Genomic DNA, 14,483 nt, shown 5'->3' with positions numbered 1-14,483 from the left:
TCACAGATACCATTTGACCCAGCAATTCCACTACTGGAAATATACCCCCAAGAGACCATAACTGACATCCAAGCAGATATATGCACACTGGTGTTTATCATGGCTTTGTTAACAATAGCAAGGAGTTGGAAACAACACAAGTGCCCATCAACAAACGAACGGATAGAGAAGCTGTGGTATATTCACACAATGGAATACTACGTTGCATTGAAAAACCAGGAACTCACGCAGTATTATTCAAAATGGGTGACCCAGAAGCACATTACGCTGAGTGAAGTATCTTGGTCAAAAAAGGACAAATACTACATGGTGCCACTGTTGTAAAACAGAACTGACCTCTGGGTTGGGGGAGACTGAGAAAGATGTGTTCAATAATATATACTGTATTGAAACAGATGAGGGAGAAAACTGTTTAAAAGGGATATGTGATTAGGTATTTTTGTCATGACAGGAGTCCAGAATGAAGGCTGCATAGTGGAGTGGATATTGGGGGAAGGGATTGTAAAGCAATGAAAGAATTTTTCTTTTTCTTTTACTTTTCCAAGAGGGGAGTGTATTGGGGAGGGGAGGGTTGGGAGGGGAGAAAAGTGCTACAATGAATGAATGGAAACCCAAAGTCTCTGTAAATTTTCATTGAAATTAATAATAAATTTAAAAACAAACAAAAAAAAACACCTGTCTATGCTTAACAATTCAAAGCTGCCTCAATGATTCCCATCTCCCATTCACAGGTCAAATGGAAAAGCCTGTCAACCCCCAACAGGATCCTCCCCAGTGGAGAGAGTCACGACGCACTCTTCAGTCTGTCCATCCTGATGAGCTCAGGGTGACTGAAAAGAGACACAGGAGCAAGTAACCTCATCTTCACCTTGTGCAGTCAATTCCCAGGCCTGGAGCAACAGGGGAGCTCTGTGCCCGTTCTCAGGTCCTCTCACGATAACAATGCTCCCACATCTCACGAGGGTCACGAGCTCCTGCCTGTCTAATCCTAATTTTTAACTCCTTTTCCTTATCATTTCAGCCCAGAAGTTCCAAACGGTACTGAAGGTTGCTCCAAACCAGAAGAGCCCACGCCTACACTACACCAAACTGGCTGTGTCTCTCTCAGTCCCCAAAGAGCTGTGAAATAAAAAGCCAGTTGACTGCAGTGTGATCTGTAGCATGCTCTGAATCTGAACCCGCTCTGTGCCCCCTTTCTCAGACTAAAAAAACTTCTACGAATACGCTCCTCCCTCCTTCCATTCAAGACCGTAAGTACTCCTGGAAGAGCAGTATGAGCATGACATGGACACTGTATACATTTTATTTCTGCCCCAATCGCAGCCCGGATCAAAGCATCTCTCAGCCGTCAAGTAGAGGCTTGCACGCCTGCAGGAAGCTTACCGGAGATGCTCAGTGGTCACATTCCCCCTGCCCACCATAGAACCCAGGACACAGAACCTTTGCCCTGAATGTGTCTCCATCTCCCCCCATCTCCACATAACCTCATTATGAAAGCAGGGTAGTGAAGAAGTAATGCCTTTGAGTTATGGGAATGGTGAAGAATATTCAGTGTCCCACAGAGAGCATCACAAGAACAAGCACATTTGCCTTGGAAGAACAGCAGTCCGAATGCTTCTTGGAAGCAAGCATGGTGAGGCTTCACCTCAGACACTGTGGACACGTGGTCAGGAAGAGCCAGTCCCCGGAGGAGGACCTCACGCTTGGTAACACTGAGGGCAGGGCAACAGCAGAAGAGCCCCAGTGGCATGGACTAAACCCCTGTGGTGACAACGGGCTGAAGCGCAGAAACGACTGTGAGAAGGTAGCAGAGTGGGCACAGCTTGGTTCTACTGTGCACAGCGGCGCTGGAAGGGCACCCAACGAAAACAAAGCCACCTCCGTCCCTCTGGAGGCTGGCGACTACCTTCACCTGAGGCTCCTGGGCGTGCCTGCCACACTCCCCTTTCCATGCGCGGAGTCACGTGTGCTGTTCATTAGAGCACTTCCTTTAGCTTGGGCCTCAGTTCTCCCCTCCGCTTCTTTCTCGTTAGTGCTGTTTCTCTGTAATTGTCAGTGCAGAGTATCCGTTTAATCTAACGCTCCTTGATTTATATTGATTCAAACCAGTATTCTCCATCATTCTTTAATTGTGCTTATAATTAAACTACGAGATATAAAATGAACATGATGGATTAGGCAAATAATGATGGAGACGGTCCTGTAAAAACATGTGGTAAATCCTTAGAAAAACAGTTTGGTTTTTACAGCCTAGGTGCATTTTACAGATTCACTGGTGGGATGCCAGGCTTCTACTGACATGGTAGGTGTTGAAGACCTACCCGGTAATAAGGATAGAAAACCAAAGAAGCACTGTCACCTATTTGATACGACATCTGATTTCCCTGCAGGACAGAGCAGAACTACCCACAGGGTCCCCGAGAGTCTGTCAATCAATTTCTGAAGCAAAGGGCCTCATTTTCCACCCCACAATCAGCTGGTGGGTTTGAATCCTGAAACTTTCAGCCCGCAGCTGAATGCCTTACCCACTGTGCCACCAGAGTTCCCTGCCAGACAAAAGCAAAATTAAATAAACTGTCAAGAAATGTTCATCAGGGTTTTATTAAAACTGCAACCGTCAAATGTACCTGCAAACACTTCACATGAAGAAATTCTCAATTGTGGGAACCAGACCTCGAACAGGACAGGTTCCTTGGCCATGGCATAAGCCAGCTGGCATAATGACAGGCTCTCAGCTCCTTCTTCTATTTTTAAGGGAGCCCTGGGGGTCACTGGGAAGGAGCTGTGCTTCCAACACAACGGCTCACGGTTCAAATCCTTCCGCAGGAGCAAGAGGGGCACTCTCCTCTTGCATGATTTTTCCAACTCTTAGCAACGTGATACATGACAACAACAGCACTTTCCAAACAGAAGAAAACAAAAAGCTCTTCCCTTATTATCTGGCGGATACACAAATTTCAAATGTTTACTGATGCGAAAGAAAAGGACTGTTCTCCACGTAAATATGAATTACGCGTGTTTCCTGGACGCCAAGCTTGTTAATTTTCTTAATGGAGTATAAAATCTTTCAAAGATCTCAAAGTTAATCCCAACCTGCTTCAAATGACTGTTTTGAAATTTAGCCTTAGCTTCTGGTGAAAAACACCAGTCATAAAATAAAATGATATCAGGGGAAGCTGCTCTTCTTAAAGCAACGGGCGCGAGCAGCAAAACGGCATCTATTAGGATTTTCCCTTAAAAATTCTTAGGACCATTCCATTCCATTCCATTCACACTGGCACAATCATTCCACATTCCAACACTACCAACAAACAAATCATTACAATGGACTAAACCGTGATCCCTAAGAGCATAGTGGGAAATTGTCTTTTCTGATCTAGATTTGATTTTTAAAAGAAGGTCTGTTCCAGCTCTGGTGGCCTAGTGGCAAGAAGCTGCGCTGCAATCCCAGAGGTATAAGGTTCATATCCACCAGATGCTCTGCTCGAAAAGGAGGGTAAATCTCCTCCTGTACCAGTCAGATATGATTTGATGGTACACGCACAAAACAATAAAATAAAATTTAAAAAAAAGAAGAAGGTCTGTTCGACTAGCACGCTGACCTGAGTTACTTATACTATTTTCCAACATAAGGAAACTAGGCTCCTTGTAAAAAAGCTTCTAGAACTACAGCTGAGAACACAGTGTGTCTATTGTATCTTAACAATAAGAAAATAACTGTGCCTTCAAAAACAGTCACAAGATACAGGAGTCAAGTGAAGGTGACCCCAATGGCCAGAGAGGGGACAATCTGAGCACTAACATAAAACAGCGCTGGGATTATACCCAGCATATAAGATGTATGAGTCGACAGGGAGCTCTGCTGGCCTCGTGAGGAGAAGCTGCACTGCAATCCAAGGCCCACGCGTGGAATCCACCAGCTGGTCCATGGGAGAAGGATGGGCACTCTCTCTCCCCGCGGGAGGGTCAGCTAAGAGTCAGTGCCAACTCCCGGGCACAGAACAACAACGTGACCCCATACTTAAAGAGAAACTTCTCTTAGAAAAAGTGGCACTTTCCTTAGGACGACCCCCACCTCAGGACCAGGGCTCTCACGCCTCTAAGGAGTGGCGGCTGCAGACAGTGACTTCTCCATGGAAAGCAGGCCGAGGGACTGGACAGCGGAAACGCTTGCTGACAACAGCTCAAACGGGGTGCAGGGGCATGGGAACTCTACCTGCACCCAAGCTTTCCATCGCTCTGACTCTATTCTAAATATTAAAAGTTTATCTTAAAGGTGAATTTTAGTGCTCGCTTCGGCAGCACATATACTAAAAATTGGAACGATACAGAGATTAGCATGGCCCCTGCGCAAGGATGACACGCAAATTCGTGAAGCGTTCCTTATTTCTTGAAAAATGTCTAAGCAGGCCCAGACCTAATTGCAGTAGTTTGTATATTGATCTATATAAACAATACTCTGTAGTACATTGTGACTATTCTTTAAACAATCACAAAAATTAGAAAGGCTTGACTGTATAAAACACAATGTGAATGAAAAATAGTGTGAAACACAATGTTTGTAACCAAACCAATAATAAAAAGAATTGGGGGGGGAGGTGAATTTTAAGAGTGAGGAGGGGAGAATGCGAGTGGGCTGCTGTTGTCTCTCTGGAGTTTGCCACCCACCTGGGCTGTAGAAAGCCCCCGTTCCTTCAGAAGCCTTCAGAGCGTGATCGGAGCCGCGCTCACCCTGCACGGCTGCAGGCTGAAGGAGAGAGCTGAGTTCCACATGGAGGCGCTGCCCTCGGGAAACCAACCACAATCCTGTCTAGTCAGTCTCTCCCACTATGAAGGGGCAAAGGGAGGGGGTGCCTGTTCCAGGTTAGGGGTGCTTTCTGTGAGCCCTCTGAGGAAGGGCTGCCGGCACACCCATCACTGGTCTCAGCTGGCACCAGCTCTTGCCCACCCCGATGCCAGCCAGCCCAGAGCCTGATAAGGCTAGTTCCAGTTTCAACAATGAGAATGAAGGGTCAAACGACAATTTTATGGAAGTAAAACCAGGTTCTTTAGGGAGAGCAGATGGTGAGCACAGTATAAGTAATGAAAGGGAAGACACAGACAGGTAGAGGAGGAGTAGTGGAAACCAGAACCACACAGAGGAAGTGGGCCGAGTGGGATCACACTGTGGTACTGGAATGAATGCTACAGGACAAAACGGGCATGAACGGCTGAGTGAAAAAGGAATTTGCTTTGTAAATTTCCACTCAGATCACAAGAAAAAGAAAAGAAACCCTAGAAGAGAGTTGTCCTCGCAGCACTGGGTGGGGTTGAGTTTTAAGGCATGAATTAACTGATTCACTAAAAGTAAAATCAAGTCCTGTCTACCAATCATCTCGAGGAAGAATAAATAATAAGACTAAATGAGATGCAGTCATCCCCATGTACATCAAATCACCCCTCCTGAGAAAACCCTTTTGCAGTTAGTGGGGAGGGACAGCAGAAGAAACAGTGTCACCTGCATAAGGGCCACCAAGCAGGCAAGTGGCGGTGCTGGGATTCACGCCCAGGCCGTCTTCCCTAGCCAAGTGGTTCTCCAGAACTGGGCTCCACCCTCACAGGCAGGTCCCCTGCCCACACTCAGTGCACCTTTCTTCTGGGATGCACCTCGTCCTCTCTGGCTTCAACCCCACCAATGCCACAGGCCACACCGTGAAGGATGGTCCCTTAAGGAAATGAGCCAGCCGGCCTCCCTCTGTGAGAACACAATGTCCTTTCCCGCTCAGAGTTAATGAACTTCTCAGCTCTTCCTGCCTTTCCAGGTCGGAGTGCAGCACACACGTCAGCTCCAGACTGCCTAGCTTTGTGCCACACACCCCCACCAGGCTGGCTCCTGGGTAACCTCTCTCTTCCCTCAGTTCATGCCTACTCCTCAATGCCTCCTGCATCACTTTCTCAATCAAACCTCCCCTCATCTCACCATCCAATGCAAATGTCCTGACAGCATGCTCTGAGATGCCAGTTACTTCTGCAGCATCACAGCCATCAACAGGTACCATGCATGTGTCCTAGTATAATTACTTGGCTGACGTCTGCCTCTTTCAGCAGCCTGTCAGGGCCACAGAGATAAGGATGAAAGAGGTTTTTTGTTTCTAGTCAGCGATACAATCTTCAACCCTCTAAGAGGTACTCAGCGCCACTTTTTGAATCTTTAAAAAGCCGAATATTTTGTTCTGAAATTCAAATATGCAAAATACAGAATATAGCATTTTACATATCTATTTTTAAAAGGTGGATACAGTCATGGACCATACAGCACCCAACCATATAAATAGACATGGTCCCTTAAGATTAAGGCAGAATTCAGAAATCCTAATGTCATATTGAACGCCACAGTTTCTTCAAGCAACATGCACAGCCCATGCTTCTTGTATACAGTGCAAATGGACTGCATGTAATGGTGCAATACACACACAACCTGTAAAACATATGTCTGCATGATCAAAACTTCTGGCTTATATGTGCATTGTTCCATTCTTTCCATGTAAAAGTTTACCATTTGTGGGGAGGGGTGGGCAGGGAGAAAAGTGCAGCAATGAATGAACGGAAATCCAAAATCTCTGCAAATGTTTATTAAAAATAATAAAAATGAAAAAAGTTTACCACTTAACAGCACATGCTTTGCCTCTGTAGATGCATCATTCAATCTATGTATCCTACATCTTAAGTTTGGTAATGCTAACTTCTTATTTCATTTTTATTTTTAAAATATTGTGAAGTGCATCATGGCTTCCAAGGACAGCAAAGTGGGTCCTAGCAACAGCAGCAGCAGCGAGAAGCAGAAGAGGAAACAGTGCACGCGAACTATTGCTCACAATTCCCGGTGTTGACAGTCACACAAGCCTCAAAAACAGAGAAAAAATGAGCTCAGTGCTAGAGGATATGCTCGTGCATGGTGAAATAATGCTATCTGTGCAACAACCTTCAAATCACACCAACGTCCAATGCTACAAAATGTACTATGGACGTTAAATGAGACAAGACGTTAAAGCCAGAACTGAGCCAATTCTCAAGGCCTCCGAAAGGCTAAAAAACAGCTATTATTCTGGTGAATTTCTCACTCTACACATACATACATACAGTGAAAGGCACAGAATTGCATGTGTGAACAATGCTGAGATGTCAAAAAGTTTTATAACATAGATACATTTAACACAATAAAGTTTGTTTGTTTTTTTAAAATTTTCCATTTTAATGAAGAAGTCCCTGATTCTTTGGAGTTGTCTTATTTTTCTAACAAAATTCCTAGGTTCTTTTTCAAGATCTGGATGCTATAAATTAATAGCGTGGCACTTTTTGTCAGAGAGACTGAAACTTCCAAGTCCTGGATGTTCAAACAACAGGGACATGACATGACGTGACATGATAGGCAGATCACAAATCTCAGGCCTTCTTCACATGATTTGCTTTTAAAACATGTCTGCTTGATTCCTGACTCGCAGGGCCATTTAAGAAACCTGAAAGCAGAATTTTACATAAATTGTTATTACAGACCATCTTCCTTCCAGCCAATCATCCCAATGGCTAAGCTTTTTTCCAATCCTGATTCTCTTCTTCCAAACTATTAGCTTTCACTCCTAGCTTTATGTGATATGCAAATGTGACAGGCCAGCTTCATCTGAGTCAATGATAAAAGTGACTAATAGGACAGAATGACAAGAGAAGCTATGTCATGTCACCAGGAATACCTCTCCAGCTGACATCAATCCACTCAGCAAATTCAACCAATCTACGTGTCACTGTAATCCAGGCCCCAACACAACCATCTATTTCACAAGCATATCATGGAACGCTTTGTTCAAAATCTCCCTGAAATCTTCATTCTCCACTTACACGGGAAGACAAGTCACACACACTGAACACAGCCCGTCCCTGGGGAGCCCAGGTGGTGACCCTCAGGTAAGGCCACAGCACCACCTGTGTGCCAAAGATGGTCACAAAACCCACTAACCTTGCAACTGCAGGCCTCCACTCTCCCCCATTGTTTCTGAAAATGAAAACACCACCTGCCCAGTCTTTGCTATTTCGATACCTCTGGTACAGGTTGTAAGGGCTCAGAACAAGTGACTTACTCTGTAAACTGACTTATACTAGGGGATTAACCAGTTATGAGCATCAGAGAGCCTTCTCATCACTATTTCAACATCCTTGGATCGCAATTTCTCCTGATCATTCCCTTTCTGAATTTGAATATTCTCACCACTATCACAATTGCACCATCAGTTGTTGCTTGGGTTTTGTTGTGGTTTTGTGTGTGTGTATGTGTGTGTGTTTTCACCATCAGTTTTAATAAAAAACATGAAAGCAACCCAGGATGAGTTCCACGTCCACCCTCACTCCCTCAGTGAGGCACCAGCCGCCCCGTGGGATGACTCACACTGTCTTCTTCTTGTTTCCCTCACGATCTGTACACAAACCTTCCCGACCTGGACACAAAGCCCCATGGCCTGGACATACCATAATATGTCACTCTCTCAATTTTATGTCTCTCAGTCTTTTTTGACTCGTGAGAATCCCTTGTATTTCTACAGTTAGCTTTTCACTTTAAAGAGCCTCCACACACTACCTTGGCTGATGTTTTCTTGCTTGACACCTTTTGTTGCTCCTTAAACCAGAGCAGAGATACAAACGTGCCAGATCTGGCCCCAGTTCTCAAAGACTCAAGAAAGAAGAGGCTTCTCAGCAGAGACACAGCATCTACCTTCTCAAGACAAAATTAAGTACTTTGTCATCCCCGAGCACAGAGCAAGCAGCTCATCAACAAAGAGTTGCTCACAGCTTTATCAAAGAGATGGCATCTTAGCTGAGTCCTGAGGGGGCTGAGTCACCAGAGACGGAGACGACTGCAGACACAGCCGTGCACAGGTGTGGCAGCAGGAAACGTTCATTACTGTCATACGAGAGTGTGGCTGAGAATTAAACTGCATGGACTGTAGTTGCAGGAGATCACTGAAAAAGGTGGTGTCTTCTTGTCTTTTACAATAAGTCATAAAAGGGTTCTGCAATCTAGGTGTTCAAAACTAGGATAAATAAAACATAGCAGTTAGAAGGAACAAGCAAAATGTAAAGAACAGGAACTGCTGTGGTCAGTGACCCTCAATTCGAGGTGACCTCACGTGCGGCAGAACAGAATTCTTCCACAGTGCTTTCCTGGCTGAGATTTCACTGATGCTGTCTACCCGCCCTTTTTCTGCAGAGTCAATGAGCAGATTGTTGTTGTTATTGTTGTTGTTGTTAAGTGCCGTGGAGTCACAGGTGACTCTCAGCAACCCTATGAAGGAGAGTCCTCGACGCTTGGGTGCCTTTCATCCTATCTCCAGGTTCACAGGGTTTCCGGAGGAAAGCTACTATGGAAGTGATGTCACTCCTTCTTCCAAGCTATGAGCAGACTAGAACTGTCAAATTTTCAGGCTGACAGCCAGTCACAAACCACCTCCATCAACCAGGCTTCCATCAATAACACGGACAGCTCTTTAGAACAGTTCTGAGGGTCAAAGAAATACACCTGGAGTAGAAGACCCACAATTCAAAGCTAAAGCATCTGCATATCCAGCACTTGTGCACACGCAAAATAAATGTGTGTGTTTCACAGGGACAGAACGAAAGGATTCATGTCAACAACAGAGTAACACCCTCTAGAGTGGAAAGCAATGGAGGAGGAAAGTGGGAACCAAAGGAAAACATCTCTCCGAGGAGTAAGCTTCCACAGGCAGGCCTCGTTTCAGTGCATTTCACCAGACTGCACTTTGCAGACACCACCTCATTTTTACTTGTTCTGTTTTAAAAATTGAAGGTTTCTAAAATGCTTCACTGAGCCAGCCTTTCTTGTGCCGTGTGCTCATGTCACGTTTCTGTCACACTGTGCTCTTTCTCACAACATTCCATGCTTTTCCATAATGTTACTGCACACTTACTGTTGAATAAACATAAACTCTCTTTGCAATAATACCAAAAATACCCAATTCACAAGACTCCCATTTCTGTGATACATTCGACTTGTGGTTATCTGCAATGGGACTTGCGCTGCCTCCAAGGATGCTGCACCTGCTGGATGCTCAAGGACTCTGTGTTTTCCTAATGGCGGTGGAGACCTGAAAGTCCGAGAATGGCAAAACCCAATGTAGTTTTAGGCAGAGCAAGATTCTGGTCCACTGTGGACACAACAATGTGGCTACAGTCCCTCCTGAGGACCTTAAGTCCACGTGCCTCTTGCAAATACTGCTGTAGGTGCCACTCAGTCAACTACCACTCTATGAAGCACAGATCCAACCTTGCCCTGTTCTGCGCCATCCTCACAACCTCCACGAAGCTCCAGCCGCGGATGCAGTCACTGTATCATGCTCTCTCATTGAGGGCCTTCCTCTCTCTCACCGACCCACTGCTCCCACCATGTTGCCATCTTCTAAGGGCCTAGCATCACCTTTACTGGCATGCTCAGAGTATGTGAGACTAAGTTTCCTCATTCTTACCTCCGAGGAGGCCCTTGGCTGTACAGGACTGATTTGGTTGTTCTTTGGCAGTTTATGGGATAGTCAGTATGATTCACCAACACCAAAACTCTAACGCATCAATTCTTCTTCAGCATTCTGTACTCACGGTCCAGCTTTCACGTGCACACAGAGCAATTTAAAATGCTATGGCACGAGATAGGTACGCCTTAGTCTTTAATCTGACATCCTTGCTCTTTAGCACTTGGCAAATGCCAATAGATACATTCCTTTTTATCTGGCTGCCTAAAAAGACTGGGTATCAAACTACTAAACTGCTCATGAGTCAAGATGGCTATAGAGTCAGAGGTAATGCATGAGAGTGAAGACAAGGTCTAACAGAAAACAAATGGTTGCAAATATTTGTGGGAACATCACTGAAAACATTTTGGCACTGCAAGAGAGGCTGGTCTATGTAGTTGCTGCAGGTTCCCAAGTTAAGGGTCTGTTCCTTCTGTCTTGTAAGTGATGCCTCTCGCATTCCAGAGGAAATGTAATGAGGAATGAAAGAAAAGTGCTGCTGAGTCTGTCCCTGGGCTCAGAGGAGGGAAATCGGAATAACCACCCAAACTGTCTGTCCTGGCTGCCTCAGAGAGGAGCCTTGCTTCACTGGTACAAGCTGACTCTCTTGTTCACCAGAACTGCAACTAAACAGTGCACATGAGGAGCCAACGTGCTTCAATCCCACTCAGCCCCAGTGCCAGCCGTTGGCGGTGACATGATTTTGATCTAGTTGTCTCAGAATCAAGGGGATTTAAAGCAAGGGTCCTCATTCAGATAAACAGGAATGCTCTTCACTCCCATGACATCTGTAAGTGGTGGGAGAAACACTTGGACACAAGGCTACTGAGTGAATTCTTGGAAGAACACACATAAAGACATGTGGCCGCAAAGATAGGACTTAAAGAATATTTAGTTAGTTAGTTTATATTATCCAAGGAGCCCTGGCAGCAAGTGCATTATGTGCTGGGCTGCGAACTAAAAGGTCAGCAGTTCTAACCTACCAGCCACTTCATGGGAGAAAGATGAGACAGTCTCATCCTGTAAAGTGTTACAGCCTTGGGAACCACAGAGTCAACGTGAGTCAACACTGACTTCACGGCAGTAAGGTGGTGGGGGTGGAAGTGGCAGCAGAGGTGGAGATGGTGAAGGTTGTGGTGGTGGAGTTGGTGGTGGCGGTGGAGATGGTGGACATGGTGGTAGGGGTGGTGGTGGTGGTGGTGATGGTGTAGGTGGAGGTGGAGGAGGAGGTGGAGGTAATAGAGGACGACGTGGTGGTGATGGGTGGGTAGTGGTGGTAGTGGTGGAGGTAGCAGTGGCGGTGGTGGCGGTAATGGTGGTGGAAGTGGTGGTGGTGTTTGGCGGTGGTGGTGGTGATGGCGGTATTATCTAACCACAGCTGCAGCAGGTAAGATGCCAAGAGATGTGCTGCACTGGCCACATCTGTCCCAAAGGACCTCTGTGAAGTAATAAAGGACAAGACCTGAGCAATGCGATTTTCACTTCCTTGAATGCATGTGAAAGCTGAAGAATGAATGAGGAAGATCAAAGAAGAACTGTTGTCCTTGACTTGTTGAGTTGGTCAAATCCCGGACAGTCCGGGACACACACAACCAGCACGAAGAAGAAGAGTAACAGGATGGGGGACAGACCATGTGCTCTGGGCATGTCATCAAGAAGGGCCAGTCCCTGCTGAAAGGCATCCTGCTCCGGAGCCGAGGGTCAGCAGAAAAAGAGGAAGACCCTCAATGGAACAGGCTGACACAGTGTCTACAACAGAGGGTCCTGGGCTCTGCAAAGACGGTGCAGATGGGGCAGGACCAGGAATGACTGCTCGAGTCACTATAAATCTGATTGTACTTTATGGCACCCGGCGACAAACAGATGGAGAGACTGAGGGAACAATCCCTATCCTCTTTATAATACACGGAAAAAAAGTTTTCAAATAATTACACCACTGTAGAGGAAAATAAACCTTTAATATAACAAGTCCTGCATTTCAAAAGATGATTTCGTAGCAATGGATCAAGGCCTTTCTCTAGCCTCGTATCACCTTGGATGACATTTCAAATGGGACATGGACAAGCAGCTCATCAGCTGTGGGACAGTCTGTCACCAACTAGCCATGGATGACAGGCGCTGAGGCCTCCTGAACACTTCATGTCAGGCACTTAAGAAAGGCACAAAATCTACCACTTGAGCTCTATCAATTAAGTTACATTATATATCACAGCATTAAAATGTCACATTACACTTCAAGGGAATAAGTAGTTTCTAAAGCTTTACACGTCCTTTCCAAAAAACCACATCAAATCCAAAGCTGCCCTACAGGACAGAGAGGACTCGCCCCTTGGGGTCTCCGGAGAAGGCTGTGATCCTTACGGATGCAGGTGGTCTCATCTTTTCCCACAGAGAAGCCGGTGAGTTCAAGCTGCACGTGGTTCAGATCCACTAGCTGCTGCACAAGAGAAAGAAGAACCATCTCCTCCCGGGGAATTTACAGCCTCTGAAAACTCTCTGAAGTGTTAGCTCCGGGTCAGTTCCCATGCAATGGCACAAAACCACCACCGCCACCTTCCAGTCAGCAGCCAGCGCTTAATCCACAGTATCATCAGGGCCTCTCATCCGTGTCACTGAGTCACCGCATGCTTTGCACACTTTCACGACGGTGGAAGGTCACAGAATCGCAGAGTTCCTACCCACTTCCTAAACCACAGGCCTCCGTAAACTCTATGAACTTTGACAAATGTCAACAGTCACAGAAAGGCTTCAGGCCTTTTGTTCATAGAGTTGCTAGGAGTCAAGTATGACTCAAAGGCAACTAACAACAACAACTCTCATCCCTCAGGTTAGCATCCAGCTCCATGGAGTGAAAACCATCTCATGGTTGACCCTCCACTGGGCTTCTGAGACGGTAAGCCACACGGGAGAATACTGTCCAGGTTTCTCCCACGGTGCCTCTTAAGGATTCGAACTGACAAAGAGGTACAGCAATTGGGTCAGCAGTGTAAACTGTTACGGGCTAAAAATCCTCAAACAACGTGCTATGGCTCTAATCACATTAAAAACATAATCAAACCAAGAAATCAACCCCACTGCTGCCCTACTGGTTCCAACAAGCAGCCCTTCACTGGCTTTCTGAGGTTCAAAACCCTTATGCGAAGACACCATTCTTCTTTCCCCTTAAGAAGTAGCTGGTGGATTCAAACCACCTACCTGCAGGTTAACAACTCAACCTGGAGCCCAAGATGCCACCGGTACTCGGGGAAACATGACGGTAGTTGGTTATGACTTGCTTGTGTGGCAAAGGTTAAACTACTCTAGAAGTGAAATGCTGTTCTCTGTAAGGTCAGTAGTTTGAACCCACCAGTTGCTCTGGGGGAGGAAGATGTGGCAGTCAGCTGCTCTAAGTATTTCCAGCTGAAAACTCTATGGAGGGGCTCCCGTCGGCCCTACAGGGTGGCGACAAGTCAGAAATGACTCAGCAGCCGTGCATGATAGGTGGGTGGGTGCCCATTACGAAGAAAGATCAAAAACATCCTGCAAAGACTGCTTTTTTCCTTCTCCTCAACCAGGACGCACAGTGCTCCTTCCACAGTGGGAAGACAGGATGCTTCAGTGAGCATGAAACCCAATTAAATTCCTAATATGCACCATCAGTTTACTCTCCGTACTACAGAGAACTAAAATGCTTTCATTGCTTCTACCAGATTCTTATGCTGTGTTAATATTTCCACACACTGAGAACACTTTTTCCCAGTAAGATGACAGGTTAACAAAATCAGACATTTCTTAGTAAATTGCAACATCCCTGGGAGTTAATTTTTTTTCTGCCTCTTCATTAATATTTGTTTAAAATATACCTTCCAGTAGTTGTCTCACTGCTTGCCTTTTACAGTCATTTCTAACTTGTGTTCTCTTGAAATGTCATCCCAGAGAGTAAATGATGGTAAACTT

Source organism: Elephantulus edwardii, unplaced genomic scaffold (assembly GCF_000299155.1).
Source record: "Elephantulus edwardii isolate Elephantulus edwardi_28Jun2011 unplaced genomic scaffold, EleEdw1.0 scaffold00014, whole genome shotgun sequence".
Classification (NCBI taxonomy): domain Eukaryota; kingdom Metazoa; phylum Chordata; class Mammalia; order Macroscelidea; family Macroscelididae; genus Elephantulus; species Elephantulus edwardii.
Note: the sequence above shows the minus strand (reverse complement) of the source record.